Source organism: Phacochoerus africanus, chromosome X, assembly GCF_016906955.1.
Source record: "Phacochoerus africanus isolate WHEZ1 chromosome X, ROS_Pafr_v1, whole genome shotgun sequence".
Lineage (NCBI taxonomy): Eukaryota > Metazoa > Chordata > Mammalia > Artiodactyla > Suidae > Phacochoerus > Phacochoerus africanus.
Window position 1 is genome coordinate 92,213,100 of NC_062560.1, and position 10,791 is coordinate 92,223,890.

Genomic DNA, 10,791 nt, shown 5'->3' on the forward strand with positions numbered 1-10,791 from the left:
GGGGAAGAGAGTAGTTTCTATAACGTATTCACTTTGAGCCAGTTTTGCCCAACTCCATCCATAGTTGACACACATTTAGCATTTAATTTCAGCCCTTCTAATTATAGTGCATTCCAAAATGTTAAGTGAGTTTCTTTGTGCATCATCAAGTAAGGGCACCCTGCCTTTTGGGGACGCTAAGTGCTTCTGGAGCTCTGTGAAGGGCGTTCCCTGGTTTTTGAAGCCTGGTCCTGCTTTTGTTTTCGCCTTATGCTGAATATTGGGGTATTTACTTTACTTTTGACAAAAGTGATTTCAAAAGGGACCGAAATGACAGAAGTTCCCATTGTGACCCAGTGGTAACGAGCCGGACTAGTATCCACGAGGATGCGGGTTCGATCCCTGGGCTCGCTTAATGGGTTAAGGATCCCAAGTTGCTGTGACTGTGGCATAGGCCAGCAGCTGTAGCTCCAATTTGACCCCCTAGCCCGAGAACTGCCATACGCCAAGGGTGAGGCCTAAAAAGCAAAAGGCCAAAAAAAAGGCGGGGGGGGAACCAAAGTGAGCTGTGAAATGTGTTCCTCTGACCCTCTAGCCCGCTTTCACTTCAAGTCTTTGCTCTGGGAGAAGCTGACATGGAGCACTGATGCCATAACTTGCTGTTGCTGCTGCTGCTGTTATTTCTTGAAGTATTGGGTCAGTTGATCAGAGCTTGCCGAGTCAGAGTATTCTGATGTCTGACTTACACTGTGGGCCCCCTTGGATAATCCAGGGTGAGGTTTTGAGGCCCTCGAGAAAGGCCCGCCGTCCCCGACTTTGTTCCCTATGCCTGGAGGAGGGTCAGGATTCAGTGTCCCGTGACACTCAGCAAAGTGCCTGAAGTACCACCAAGGCCATTCTTCTTTCCTCCAGTGGGAGACACCCAAGTGTCCTTAATGGCAAGCGATTCTTGCCTGGGGAGCAGTATGGGAAAGAGCCCTGGAGGGGCAGGAGGAGGAGGAGGCACAAAAGCCGAGTGGAGTTGCAGTGAGAACCCAGCTGGGAAGAAGTGCCCCCCCTAATATCTACGAGAGTGCTTCTGAGCCAGAGGCATCACCAGGTTCCATTTCCCCTCCTCTCCCCTCACCCTCAACCAGAGTAAATGAGCACCTCTCAAATCTAATGCCTTTATCAAAGATTTATTTCATCTCAGGTTGGGGCTTTCCAGATGTGGAATAAAGTGTTTTCTGTTCAAGAGTTTATTTAACTGGAGTTCCCGTCGTGGCTCAGTGGTTTACGAACCTGACCAGTATCCATGAGGATTGGGTTCGATCCGTATCCATGAGGATTGGGTTCGATCCTTGGCCTTGCTCAGTGGGTTGGGGATCCAGTGTTGCCGTGAGTTGTGGTGCAGGTCACAGATGTGGCTCACATCTGGCGTTGCTGATGCTGTGGCCGTGGGCCGGCAGCTGTAGCTCCGATTTGACCCCTACCATGGGAACCTCCATATGCCCCGGGTGTGGCCCTAAAAAGACCAAAAAGTTTATTTAACTTGCTCACTTATAGTATGTAGCCCTTAACCTGAAGGTTATTAGAATCATGTAAAACTTGAAATTTTAAAGAAAAACTCTCTCCTATTGACTTGCCCTCCTGCCTAGGTTGTGGAGGAGGGAAAGAGGCCTTCAGAAAAGGGTCCTATGGAGTTCCTGTCGTGGCACAGTGGAAACGAATCGGACTAGGAACCATGAGGTTGTGGGTTCGATCCCTGGCCTTGCTTGGTGGGTTAGGGATCCGGCGTTGCCGTGCACTGTGGTGCAGGTCACAGACAAGGCTCGGATCTGGCGTGGCTGTGGCTGTGGTGCAGGCTGGCAGCTGTAGCTCTACTGTGACCCCTAGCCTGGGAACCTCCATAAGCCACGGGTATGGCCCTAAAAAGACCAAAAGACAAAAAAGAAAAAGAAAGGGGTCATGTTATTGGTGACATCTCCCTAGTAACTTTGCAAGTTTCGACTGGAGACCACTGAGAGTAAACATCTTATTTGCAAAAGTAGCCATTACCGTAGTTGCCATTGTGGCTCAGTGGTAATGAACCCCACTAGTATCCAGGAGGACCTGGGTTTGACCCCTGGCCCTGCTCGGTGGGTTAAGGATTTGGCATTGCCGTGAGCTGTGGTGAAGGTCACAGACACAGTTTGGATCTGGCCTTGCTGTGGCTATGGCGTAGGCCAGTAGCAGCAGCTCTGATTTGACCCCTAGCCTGGGAACTTCCGTATGCTGAGGGTGCGGCCCTAAAAAGACAGAAAAAAAAAGCAGCCATTACCTTTGGTCAGGAATGGAGCCAACCTCCTGCCCTTGCTTTAGTCTGCACCTCCAGTCTTTAGAGGTAGGGATACCAAGCCCCGCTTCACCCCCATCATGGGGTAACTGGGGTCACCAGGGCCCTCTGTGCTGCCTCCTCTCAGAGCTGCAAATGGGAGAGGAATGCATACAGCCGTGGGGGTGGGAACACACCTCGTTTCCAGGCTGCAGTTTGACCAATCGTGTGCCTATTAGTCATTTGCTGCCTTTTGCCACAGCTGGCAACAATAAGGCTCTTCTAAAAGGCTTAGCCTTTTCTTTTCACAGGCATACCTGTGGCATATGGAGGTTCCCAGGCTAGGGGTCAGATCCGAGCTTCAGCAGGGACCTAGACCACAGCTCACGGCAACACCAGATCCTTAACCCACTGAGCGAGGCCAGGGATGGAACCCTCATCCTCATGGATACTAGTCAGATTCTTAACCCACTGAGCCACAACGGGAACTCCAAGGCTCAGCCTTTTGCACGTGATTATTCAAAAGCACACTCAGCCTTTTGCACACATTATTCAAAAGCGGTGGTATCCCTGCCCTCAGAACCAGGCATTGGCACCTGGACAGCACTGCTTGAAAGAGGTCTTGGCGGTAATGATTGAAAGGCAAATGGTGCTGCAGCTGAAGACTCCCCTTCCTGCTTTATTCTTTCACCAGGCTTTTTTTTTTTTTTTTTTTTTGACTTTTTAGGGCCACACCTGCGGCATATGGAGGGTCCCAGGCTAAGGATCCAATCAGAGCTGTAGCCAATGGCCTATGCCACAGCCACAGCAACACCAGATCTGAGCCGCATCTGCAACCTACACCACAGCTCACAGCAACGCTGGATCCTTAACCCAGTGAGCGAGGCCAGGGATCGAACCTGCATCCTCATGGATGCCAGTCGGGTTCGTTAACCTCTGAGCCATGATGGGAATTCCTTTCACTAGGTTTTGAGGCCCGTTTTCTCTTGTAGATCTTTTTCTGCAAGTCTCAGACTCCTTGTTTAAGAATAAAGCAAATTCTCCAAATTTTATGATGGATAAGTCTTGATATTCTGTAGAATATTTTTTCTTTCTTTCTTTCTTTCTTTCTCTCGCTTTGCTTTTTAGGGCCGCATGTGTGTGGCATGTGGAGGTTCCCAGGCCAGGGGCCTAACTGGAGCTGTAGCTGCTGGCCTATGTCAGAGCCATAGCAACGCAGGATCCAAGCCGTGTCTTCGACCTATACCACAGCTCATGGCAATGCTGGCTCCTTAACCCACTGAGCGAGGCCAGGGATTGAACCCACGTCCTCATGGATACTAGTCGGGTTCTTAAACCACTGAGCCATGACCAGAACTCCCTCTGTAGAATCTTGGTTCAAGCATTTCTTCTCGATCACCTATTCCAAAGTCTAGGTCTTAGCAGAACAACTGCAGAGGAGCTAAGATGTTAACGGGCATATTCAGATCCCTTGTACTAAAGGCACGTGCAGGTTAGGATCCATCAGGCTACTCTTCTGGGATGTTTCTACCAGGGCTGGTGGTGTTAGCTGCCTCAGAAGACCCTTATGCTGTTAAGAAAAAACCTGCGTCATTATGACACGGCGAAGATTGAATGTTCAGGAGCTCTCTGGTGGCTCAGCAGGTTAAGGATCTGGCATTGTCACTGCAGTGGCTCAGGTCGCTGCTGTGGCGCAAGTTTGATCCCTTGGCCCAGGAACTTCCACATGCTGTGGGGAAAAAAAAAAAAAAAAGAAAGAGAAAGATTGAACGTATGGTCAGATGTTAAATCTGAAGTAAGGCCAGATGTTAGTTGTCAAATCTGAAGGAAATTCCAGTGTAAAATCTCTTTCGGAGAGTTTCCCTTAAATCTGATTACCGGGAAGCTGACTTGAGGTCACCTTTGGCACACTTGGATGGGGAGGGAGGGGGTCACTGTTTCTTTTGAGTGTTTGTTCATGAGAAATGGAGGGCGAGGGATGTAGAGGGTAATATTGAAGAAGCGACGGATCTTTTCCTTAAAGCTTTCAGGAAGCTGAAGTGGCCCCAGAAGATCTGTGCTAATGATTGCTGCTCGGCCTGTAAGATTGCAAAGATCCAAGGCCTTGCAGGGCTGGACAGGCTGGACAGACCTGGCCACCACTGCCCATTCCCCTGGCACCCACTCTTGTGCCTGGATGCCCTCGGCCTGTGATATTCCTAAGGACATCGATCTTGCTAGGAAGCTCCTTAGGCCCCCTCTTCTGGAGCATGTTCCCTTGGTTTTCAGCTTGCAGCGTGAAAGGGAAGGAGACACAGAAGGGCAGGGTAACCTTTTCCATCCCAGCCTTTGGTAACCTTACCCACCCCCGAGCCTCAGAAACCCAGCTGGCTCCTTGCTCCGGCTGAGTCCATGGGGCATGGTCCTCTTTGCTGCTGGCCTATGGCATGCCCCTGGGGACAGCCTGCTGTCCCCCCCCCCCCCCGCCCCATGCTTTCAGGGAGACCAAAGGCGGCCACCAGAGTTGAACTCTTTTCCATCTCTCCTTTCCTGCGCCCTTTCCCCCAGTTTTCCCAATAGCTCAGCGGCCAACTGTAAAATTAAAAACAGAAGGAGGAAAAATATTTGAAGCCCTGCAGAGTGACGAGAGGCCTCTCTTCCATTCTCTGTCACGCTTTATTTTTCCAACTGGCTCAATTCTATATTCTTCAAGTTCAACTCAGCGTATCCACTTGCCACAGCAGTCGTGTTGCTTCACCCATACAGTTGCCATGAGCTCATGCAGGTCTTGAGGGTTTTTTTTCCCCACATCTTGGGGTTTTGATTCAGGGTTTGAAGAGAAAACAAAACAGGACCGCCAGGCTTGACCAATCCATTTCACCCGGACGATACATGGAACAGAGGTTTTCTACCTCCAACACCTAAGTCAGCCTGGAGCCACTCTGCCCAACTGTAGTCCCTGTCCTCTAAGTTCTTGGGGTAGAGCCGCTGATGACACAGTGGGTGGGGACTTAGTGGTGCCCAAGGGGCTGCGGTGAGGGCAGGGGAGAAGCACGATGAGGGCAGGGCTGCCCAGCGCCTGAAGCCTGGCTGACCACCCTTGCCCCTCCCAACCTTTTTCTGCACCACCCCCAGCCCCCCTGGGTCCTGTCAATACTGCCGAGCTGCCACCAGGGGGAGCCAAGCAGAGGCTGGAGGGAAGGGACCCCTGGGGAAACCAGCTGGAGGCTCTAAGCGCCTGTCGGTCCTCCGGGTGCCCTCTTCCCCTTTAGGCTCCCAGCCGCCAGGGTGACCACACGGTGCCCAATTCCCACTCATTCAGCAGCCAGGAAAGTGCACGCAGTAGGAGCGCGCTCCAAGCGCTATGCTAGATGCCGGCAACACGGAAACAATCCCACTAGGTTCTCCACCCCAGGCGCTCTCTCCCGCCTAGCGGGCCAAACAGGACATTACAGCTTTGTGGGATGGGAACCAAGATGAGGGAAGAGCAAAGTGTGATGGCGGCGGCACAGGAGGGCGCACTCGCTGAAGCCCGTGGTGGAAGCCAGCGAAGACCTCCTGGAGAAAATTATTTTGACACTTGAAGCAGTCGATTAGAGTGGGCCAAAGGCAGATTGGGGAGAAGGGTGTTTCCGGCTGACAGAAGAGCACATGTTTACCTGGTCATCCAAAAGAATGCGGCTAGGGAGCAGGTGCATGCGCACACGTGTGCGTGTGTGTGTGTGTGTGTGAGGGCAAGATGGGGAGCTAGGGAGCACGTGCATGCGCACACGTGTGTGTGTGTAAGGGCAAGATGGGGAGCTAGGGAGCACACGCACATGTGCACAAAGTGTGTGTGAGGGCAAGATGGGGAGCTAGGGAGCACGTGCGCATGAACACACGCATGTGCACAAGTGTGTGTGTGTGTGTGTGTGTGTGTGTGTTTAAGGGCAAGGTGGGGAGCTGTGATGAACCCGGCGGGTGAGACCAGAACATGAAGGATTTTTTTTTTTTATGGCCATATCCATGGCAAATGGAATTTTCCCGGCCAGGGCTTGAATCTGCGCAGCAGTTACAAGCTGAGCTGAGCTGCGGGAACACCAGCATCTTTAACCCTGCTGTCCCACAGCCGGAACTCCACCTCGAAGGATCTTATAAGTAGACTAAGATGCCTATTGTCCCAGGGTAGTTATTAATAGCACCCAAGTTACACATGCCCTGGTTTGGATAATTGAGGATCCTATCATATGTTACCCTACGTGTAACATATACTAAGGAGTGTGAATTTATCCTAGCAGCAGAGAGGAGCAACCGAAGGCTTTAAGCAGGGTACTGACAGGATCAGATCCACACAATTAAAATAGACTGGTAGTATGTGAAGAGTGGACCTGGGCCGGGGGATCAATTTCAGAGCCATGCAGTTGTCCAATGGAAAGATGAGGGCAGCCCAGGTGAGAGAAGAGCTGATAGAGAGAACCCCAATTTGCAAAATTTGGCCAGGAAATATATTCTGCAATATATTCACAGAACTTAGTGGTATTTTTATTTTTTATTTTTTGCTTTTTTTTGGGGGGGGAAGGCACCCGTGGCATATGGAAGTTCCCAGACTAGGGGTTGAATTGGAGCTGCAGCTGCCAGCCTACACCACAGCCACAGCAACTCAGGATCTGAGCCATGGCTGCAAGCTACACCACAGCTCACGGCAACACCAGATCCTAACCCACTGATCGAGGCCAGGGATTGAATCCGAATACTCATGGATACTAGTCGGGTTCTTAACCCACTGAGCCACAACGGGAACTCCCATGAACTTGATGATGTTTTGATGCATGGATTGAGGGAGAAGGAGGGTGTCCAGGACAACTTACATTTTTTTGGCCTGAGTGCCTGTGGATGCTGGTACTGAGGAGGATAGGGCATGCCGCTGAATTTCAGCTGAGGAACTGCCAAGTTTAAGGTGCCCGGAGGACCTCACCAGGAGGACCCAACAGGCAGCCAGTGCTGCCAGCAGAGAGGTTGCGGTCACCAATACATTTTTGCCCAAATGCCCTCCGCAGACAGTCATGAATCCACGGGACTGGAAACCAGGCCAGCCTTAAGCATCCTGGGTGTTTGAATCCAAAGAATAAGGAAAAGTGTGTGTGTAGGGGTTATGGGATGGGAGGAAAGCTAGGGAACAATGAAGGTAAAAAGAGTTTTAAATGCACAAGATAAAAATCTGGATTATAGGTTATCTAAAGGAAAATGATAAATAGAAGCCAACAAAGAAGGCTGCTCTAAAAGAAAGACCTATGGATATTCGAAAAATTATAGGAGTTCCCTGATGGTGCAGCAGGTTAAGGACCCAGCGTTGTCACTGCTGTGGCTTGGGTCACAGCTGTGGCACAGTTTTGATCGCTGGCCCTGGAAGTTCCCCATGCTGTGGGCACGGCCAAAAGAAAAAAAAGAGAAAAATTATAGGCAGTTTACATCAGCATTATAGATACTTAGGGAGACGTGTGTAAAAAGCCTGACCTTGTAAGCTGCCACCCCATGACAATGATTATTTGGGTTTATTGGGGAGGTCTACTTGAGTGAAGCAAGAGCAGAAGCAAGAGCAGCAACAGCAGGTTAAGAAAATCTATGGTAACAGTTTAACAGGGTCCAAGGCCAGCTTTAGAAGGCTACATCAGCAAACCCGCTAGGGAATGGTGATCAGAGATTCATTGAAAAGGCGGGCAAGGTCTTCAGAGCCTTTGCTTCACGTGGAACAGAATCCTTATGTTTTTCATCTTAATTAAAATGTCTGAGATAATTATAGCTTCACAGGCAGTTGTGAAAAAATAATTCAGAGATTCCCATATACCCTTTATGTATACGCGTTCTCCCAACTGTCACATCTTGCAGAACTATAGTGTAATATAAAACCAGAATCAATATATTGATGCAGACAAGATACAGACAGTGCCATCACCACAAGGAGCCCTTCCTTGCCCTAAAAGGAAACACTCACTAAAAACAGCCACACCCACTTCCCTCCCACCTCTGCCCCCTCCTTAATCACTGACAACTACTAATCTGTTCATCATTTCCATAACTTTGTCATTTCAAGAATGTTGTATAAACAGTATCATATAGCATGTAACCTTTTGGGATTGGCTTTTTTTTCGGGGGGGGGGGGGACTGTGCCTGTGGCATGAGGAAATTCTGGGGCCAGGGATTGAACCCACGCCATAGCAGTGACAGTGCTGGATCCTTAACCTGCTGAGCCACCAGCAAACTCCTGGCTTTTTTTTTTTTTTTCCTTAGGGCCACACCCGTGGCATATGGAGGTTCCCAAGCTAGGAGTCCAATCGGAGCTATAGCTTCCAGCCTATGCCAGAGCCACAGCAGCGCCAGATCTGAGCCACGACTGGTCTGCAACCTACACCACAGCTCATGGCAACGCCAGATCCCTAACCCACTGAGCGACGCCAAGGATAGAACCAGGAACCTCATGGTTCCTAGTCAGATTCGTTTCCGCTACACCACAACGGGACTGCCCTTCTTCTTTTTTTTTTTTAACTCAGCCTAATTCTTTGAGGATTCACCCAAGTCACATGTATCATTAATTTGTTCCATGATATATTCCACTGTTTAACCATTCACCCATCGAAAGATATACGTCTCCAGTTTGGGACTATTCAGACTAAAACTGTTAGGAACAGTCACGTACAGGTTTTTTTGCATGACTGTAAGTTTTTAGTTCTCTGGGATAAATGCCCAGAAACACACTTGCTGAGTCATATGGTGGTTGCCTGTTTTTTGTTTTGTTTTGTTTTGTTCTTCGAAACTGCCAAACGGGTTGCCACAGTGGCTACATCATTTTGCATTCCCAGCAGCAGTGTGCAAATGATCCAGTTTCTCTGCATCCTCACCAGCATTTGGTGGCGTCACTTTTGGGTTTGCAGCTTTTGCTCAGCTGTTCGGAGAGGTACATAGTAAGGTCCCATTGTGGGTTTCATTTGCATTTCCCTAATGGCTGATGGCGGAGAACATCCTTTTGTGTGCTTTTTTGCCATCCTCATAGCCTCTTTGCTGTAGTGTCTGATCAACTCTTTCTGGATCTTTTCTTTTTCTTTTTCTTTTTCTTTTTTTTTTTTTTTGTCTTTTTGCCTTTTCTAGGGCCGCTCCCACGGCATATGGAGGTTCCCAGGCTAGGGGTCCAATCGGAGCTGTAGCCACCAGCCTACACCAGAGCCACAGCAACGCGGGATCCGAGCCGCGTCTGCAACCTACACCACAGCTCACGGCAACGCCGGATCGTTAACCCACTGAGCAAGGCCAGGGACCGAACCCACAACCTCATGGTTCCTAGTTGGATTCGTTAACCACTGTGCCACGATGGGAACTCCCTCTGGATCTTTTCTGAGCCTTCTCTTTCAACCGGCTCCCTCTGACACTGCTCCGGCTCAGGAAGGGGGCATGGGGCACCATTGCAGGACTGCCAGCTGGGGGTCCAGTACAGTCCCCACTCATCCTCCACTGACAACCGAATTGGGAGCCCCTCCCCCCTGTTACTGGTGGGCAGGATTAGGAGTTCTGGCCTCCACCAGGCCTCCATGGATACATGCTGGCTGGGAAGGCTGTTGTCCCCGTTACATCTGGGCAACACGGAAAGTCTTAGGTCTTCACTAGAGCTTCTGACACCACCCGGCCAGGAACGGAAGGGTAGTCTCCTTACCACGTTTGTGGGCGTGGAAGTCCTGGCTCCTCACGGGGTCTCCTCATTACCAGCCAGTGAGGATGAAAGACCCAGCTCCCTCCTCTGCCTCCTCAGGTGGGACCTTGGGGGCCTGAGTTGAAGTCTCTGCTCCCCTCAGCCTTTTCTAGGGGTAGGGTGAGGGACAGGGCCACAGTTTTTCCTGTGGTGTTTCGCCACAACAGAGAGATACATATCTAAAATTTTCTGCCTTCCCATGGAGACAACCTCAATGTCCATTGACAGATGAATGGCCTAAGCAGATGCAGTACATATACACAATGGAATACTACTCAGCCATTAAAAAGAACAAAATAATGCCATGTGCAGCAACATGGATGGAACTAGAGACTCTCATGCTAAGTGAAGTAAGTCAGAAAGAGAAAGACAAATACCATATGATATCACTCATACCTGGAATCTAATGTACGGCACAAAGGAACCTATCCACAGAAAAGAAACTCATGGACTTGGAGAACAGACTTGTGGTTGCCAAGGGGGAGGGGAAGGGAGTGGGATGGGCTGGGAATCTGGGATTAATAGATGCAAACTATTGCATATGGAGTGGATAAGCAATGAGAACCTGCTGGATGGCACAGGGAACCATATCTAATCACTTGTGATGGAAAGTGATGGAGGATAAGGTGAGAAAAAGAATGTATATATATGTACGACTGGGTCACTTTGCTATACAGCAGAAGTTAACAGAACATTGGAAATCAACTATAATAAACAAAAATTAAAAAATTTAAAAAGAGATAAAATTTTCTGTCTTCCTAGGCTGCCGCTTTCCTAGCAAGAGAGGACTTTTTTCTGTTTCTTGGTTTGTTGGTTTAATATG